The sequence below is a fragment of the Bos mutus genome, chromosome 25 (assembly GCF_027580195.1).
Source record: "Bos mutus isolate GX-2022 chromosome 25, NWIPB_WYAK_1.1, whole genome shotgun sequence".
NCBI lineage: Eukaryota > Metazoa > Chordata > Mammalia > Artiodactyla > Bovidae > Bos > Bos mutus.
This window is the reverse complement of record NC_091641.1, coordinates 1,672,407-1,678,406: the sequence shown is the minus strand read 5'-3', so window position 1 is coordinate 1,678,406 and position 6,000 is coordinate 1,672,407.

Sequence of the window (6,000 nt, the reverse complement as noted above, 5' to 3'; positions counted from 1 at the left end):
CCTCTGGGTCGTCCCAGTGCACCAGCCCCAAGCATCCAGTATCGTGCATCGAACCTGGACTGGCGACTCATTTCATACATGATAGTATACATGTTTCAATGCCATTCTCCCAAATCTTCCCACCCTCTCCCTCTCCCACAGAGTCCATAAGACTGTTCTATACATCAGTGTCTCTTTTGCTGTCTTGTATACAGGGTTATTGTTACCATCATATATTTAACTTTTTAGGAAACAAAACTTTCCCACAGTGATTGTATCATTTTCTACTCTGTAGCAGTGTATGAGCGTTCAGGCTGTTCCACATCCTTGCCGACACTTAATAGGGTAAGTCTCTTTATTTTAGACATTCTGGTGGGTGTGAGTGGTATCTCGTGGTATAAACATGCATTTCCTCAATGACTAATGAATGCTGAACATCTTTTCATATGCTTATTAGCCATATATATATATATTTATATGTATCTTTGGTGAGGTATCTGTTTAAATCTTTTGCTACTTATGAGCTGAGTTTTTGTTCCTTATGATTAAAGTTTTAACAATTCTTTATATATTTTGAATACAAGTGTTTGGTCAGATTTATAAAGTGAAAATATTTTCTCCAAGTCTATGGCTTTTAAAAAACTCATTTACTAGTGCCTTTTAAAGAGCAAAAGTTCTTAATTTGTGTGAAATCTAATGGATTATCCTTAAAAAACGGATTGTGCTGTTGGTGTTGTATCTAAGCAATCTTTGCCTAACCCAAGGTCACAAAGATTTTCTGTGAATCTTCTGGAAGTGTCTATAGCTTTCAGTTCAGTTCAGTTGCTCAGTTGTGTCCAACTCTTTGCGACCCCATGGACTGCAGCACGCCAGGGTTCCCTGTCCAGCACCAACTCCCAGAGCTTACTCAAACTCATGTCCATTGAGTCGGTGATGCCATCCAACCATCTTATCCTCTGTCATCCCCTTCTCCTCCCACCTTCAATCTTCCTCAGCATCAGGGTCTTTTCTAATGAGTTGACTCTACGCATCAGGTGGCCAAAGTACTGGAGTTTCAGCTTCAGCATCAGTCCTTCCAATGAATACTCAGGACTGATTTCCTTTAGGATTGACTGGTTGGATCTCCTTGCAGTCCAAGAGACTCTCAAGAGTCTTCTCCATCACCACAGTTCAAAAGCATCAATTCTTCAGCACTCAGCTTTATTTATAGTCCAACTCTCACATCAATACATGACTACTGGAAAAACCATAGTTTTGACTAGACGGAAATTTATTGGCAAAGTAATGTCTCTGCTTTTTAATATGCTGTCTAGGTTGGTCTTTAGGCCTAATATTTAGATTTATAATCTATTTTTAATATTATGTGGGGAATGGACCAAAGTTCGGTGTTTTTGTTTTTTTTTTTTGGCATAGGAATAAAAAAAACTTTTTTTAACTTTTCCTTTCTCCATTAGACTTTGCACCTTAGTTAGAAATCCACTGACTATATATGTGGGGACTATTTATGGACTTTTTAGTCTGTATCATTGATCTATTTACCTCGCATTATTCCAAAACCACATTATCCTGATTACTTGCAGCTTTAAAATAAGAGCTGCAATCAGATAGTGTAAGACCTCTAACTTTGTTCTTTTTTTTCAAAAATGTTTTGTCTGTTATAGGTCCTTTGAATCTCATATGAGTTTTCTAAGTAGGTTATTGATTTCTACAAAATAGCTTTCTAGAATTTTGATTAGGATTACATTGAATCTTGAGGTGAAACCTGAGAGAACTGACATCTTAACAATGGTGAATCTTCCAGTCCACAAACATGGCATATTTCTCCATTTACTAGGGAATTCTTTAATTTTTTCCTTAGCAACATTTTGTAGTTTTTAGTATACTAGTCTTGCATATCTTTTGTTAGAAATTTCTAAGTGTTTCATATTTGTGGTGCTCTTATAAATTTAAAATTCCCAATTGCTGCTAGTATATAGAAATATCACAGATTTGTGTACATTGATCTTTAATCCTGAAATCTTCAACTCATTTTTTAGTTCTAGTAGCTTTTTTTTTTTTTTGTAGATTCCATAGGATCTTCTCCATAGACAATCATGTAGTTTATGTAGTTACCATTTCTGGTGTTCATTATTCCTTCATTTATATCTATATATCCACCTGGAATATTTCTTCTTATGCTTAAAGACTTCCTTTGACACTTATTTTCTTTTTAAAATTTACTTGACTGCATCAGGTCTTAGTTTCGGCACATGGGCTGCAAAGAGCCCAGGCTTCAGTAGTTGTGGCACGCAGACTCTCTCGTGGGGGCGCACAGACTTGGTTGCCCCTCGGCACGTGGAATCTCAGTTCTCCAACCAGGGATCGAGCCTGTCTCCTCTGCATTGCAGGTTGGATTCTTAACCGTTGACCATCAGGGAAGTCCCCTCTTTTAACATTTCTTATACTGAGATTTCTGAGAAGGCAATGGCACCCCACTCCAGTACTCTTGCCTGGAAAATCCCATGGATGGAGGAGCCTGGAAGGCTGCAGTCCATGGGGTCGCGAAGAGTCAGACACGACCGAACGACTTCACTTTCACTTTTTACTTGCATGCATTGGAGAAGGAAATGGCAACCCATTCCAGTGTTTTTGCCTGGAGAATCCCAGGGACGGGGGAGCCTGGTGGGCTGCCGTCTATGGGGTCGCACAGAGTCGGACACGACTGAAGTGACTTAGCAGCAGCAGCAGCAGCATACTGAGATCTGCTGGTGATAATTTTCTGTGACTTCAAATGTCTGGAGAAGTCTATATTTTTCTTCAGTCTTTGGAAGATATTTTTATTGGGTTATAGAAGTCTAGATTGACAGATTTTTCTCTCAGTAATTTAAAGATGTTCTAGCTGCTTTTAGGGCTTCCCTGATAGCTTTTAATACTTTTCTCTTTATCACTGGTTTTAAGAAATTTGGCTGTGTGTCTCAGTGTAATTGTATTCACATTTATCATGCCTTGGATTCACTGAGTTCCTGGATCTATGCATTTATAGTTTTTGTCAGTTTTGGAAACTTTTGGGCTATTATTTCTTCAAACATTTTTTTCTGCCCCCTTTCTTTCTTCTCTCTGTCCCAGACTACAGTGACTTCACTGGGTTATTTTAGATGACCCAAAAGATAAACAACTGTAGCCCACAGAGAAGACATAGTGAAGTCGACGCAATTGGTCTTTGATACATCCTTGCAGAAGAGGTGGACAAAGAAATAATCAAGGTAAGATGGGAAACATGCTGGATGAAAAGTCCGAAGTTCCTTGTTCAAACTGCAGCAAATTAACTATGTGACTTTAGGTTAGTCCCTATATCTTTATGGATCTCAACATTCTCAACCCTAGAATCTGGGAGTAGTTCTTTTCTTTTTCTCATTTACAAGTCTGCTTTTATTTTTTTAAAAAACTTTAAATGCTTTATTTTGTATTGGGATATAACTGATTAACAATATTATACTAGTTCAGGTAATCATCCAAGGGACTCAGCCACATGTACACATGTATCCATTCTGGGAGTGGTTCCAAATGACACCCAAGCTTCCCTCTAATTTACACCATTTTTGATTCTGGGTAAATTTTGGTGAGAGGAGAGGGAAGGGAAAACGGCAATCTCATATCCTCACACATGCCTAGCATCTGTTCATCTTCTCCCCTCTGAGTTAACTAGTCTGAACAATTTGAGCTCAACAGAGTTAGGGAACTAGAGTATTTGGACCAATCCTGTCACTGAAAACAATTAAAATCTGCTTTGAAAAATTCCTTTCAGGGGGAGAGATATATTAAGAGTTTGGGATTAACAGATACAAATAGCTAAACATGGGGAACAATATTTAATATCTTGTAATAAGCTATAATGGAAACAATCTGAAGTGTATATATATACACACTAAACTATTATAAATCATTTTGCTGGACACTGGAGAAGGGAATGGCAAACCACTTCAGTACTCTTGCCTTGAGAACCCCATGAACAGTATGAAAAGGCAAAAAGATAGGACACTGGAAAGATGAACGCCCCAGGTTGGTACGTGCCCAATATGCTACTGGAGATCAGTGGGGAAATAACTCCAGAAAGAATGAAGAAATGGAGCCAGATCAAAACCAATACCCAGTTGTGGATGTGATAGGTGATGGAAGTAAAGTCTGATGCTGTAAAGAGCAATATTGCATAGGAACCTGGACTGTTAGGTCCATGAATCAAGGCAAACTGGAAGTGGTCAAACAGGAGATGGCAAGAGTGAACATGGACATTTTAGGAATCAGTGAACTAAAATGGACTGCAGTGGGTGAATTTAACTCAGATGACCATTGTATCTACCACTGGGGGCAAGAATCCCTTAGAAGAAATGGAGTAGCCCTCATAATCAACAAGTCTGAAATGCAGTACTTGGGTGCAATCTCAAAAATAACAGAATGATCTCTATTCATTTCCAAGGCAAACCATTCACTATCACAGTAATCCAAGTCTATGGTCTGACCAGTAACGCTGAAGAAGCTGAAGTTGAGTGGTTCTATGAAGACCTACAAGACCTTCTTGAACTAACACCCAAAAAAAGATGTCCTTTTCATCATAGGAGACTGGAATGCAAAGGTAGGAAGTCAAGAAATACCTAGAGTAAAAGGAAAATTTGGCCCTGGAGTACTGAATGAAGCAGGGCAAAGGCTAATAGAGTTTTGCCAAGAGAATGCAGTGGTTATAGCAAATACCTTCTTCCAACGACACAAGCGAAGACTCTACACATGGACATCACCAGATGGTCAATACTGAAGTCGGACTGATTATATTCTTTGCAGCCAAAGGTGGGGAAGCTCTATACAGTCAGCAAAAACAAGACAAAGAGCTGACTGTGGCTCAGATCATGAACTCCTCATGCCAAATTGAGACTTGAAGAAAGTAGGGAAACCACTAGATCATCCAGGTATGACCTAAATCAAATCCCTTATGATTTTACAGTAGAAGTGACAAATAGATTCAAGGGCCTAGATCTGATAGAGTGCCTGAAGAATTATGGATGGAGGTTCGTGACATTGTACAGGAGGCAGTGATCAAGATCATCCCCCAAAAAAAGAAATGCAAAAAGGCAAAATGGTTATCTGAGGAGGCCTTACAAATAGCTGTGAAAAGAAGAGAAGTGAAAGGCAAAGGAGAAAAGGAAAGATATATCCATTTGAATGCAGAGTTACAAAGAATAGCAAGGAGAGATAAGAAAGCCTTCCTCAGTGATCAATGCAAAGAAATAGAGGAAAACAACAGAATGGGAGAGACTAAAGATCTCTTCAAGAAAATTAGAGATACCAAGGGACCATTTCATACAAAGATGGGCACCATAAAGGACAGAAATTGTATGGACCTAACAGATATTAAGAAGAGGTGGCAGGAACACATAGAACTATACAAAAAAGATCTTCATGAACCAGATAATGATGATGGTGTGATCACTCACCTAGAGCCAGACATCCTGGAATGTGAAGTCAAGTGGGCCTTAGGAAGCATCACTACAAACAAAGCTAGTGGATGGGATGGAATTCCAGTTGAGCTATTTCAAATCCTTAAAGATGATGCTGTGAAAGTGCTGCACTCAATATGCCAGCAAATTTGGAAAACTCAACAGTGGCTACAGAACTGGAAAAGGTCAGTTTTCATTCTAATCCCAAAGAAAGGCAATGCCAAAGAATGCTCAAACTACCACACAATTGCACTCATCTCACACGCTAGCAAAGTAATGCTCAAAATTCTCCAAGCTAGGCTTCAACAGTACGTGAACTGTGAACTTCCAGATTCTCAAGCTGGATTTAAAAAAGGCAGAGGAACCAGAGGTCAAATTGCCAATATCCCTTGGATCATCAAAAAAGCAAGATAGTTCCAGAAAAACACCTACTTCTGCTTTATTGACTATGCCAAAGCCTTTGACTGTGTCTATCACAACAAACTGTGGAAAATTCTTAAAGAGATGGAAATAACAGACCACCTGACCTGCCTCCTGAGAAATCTGTATGCAGGTC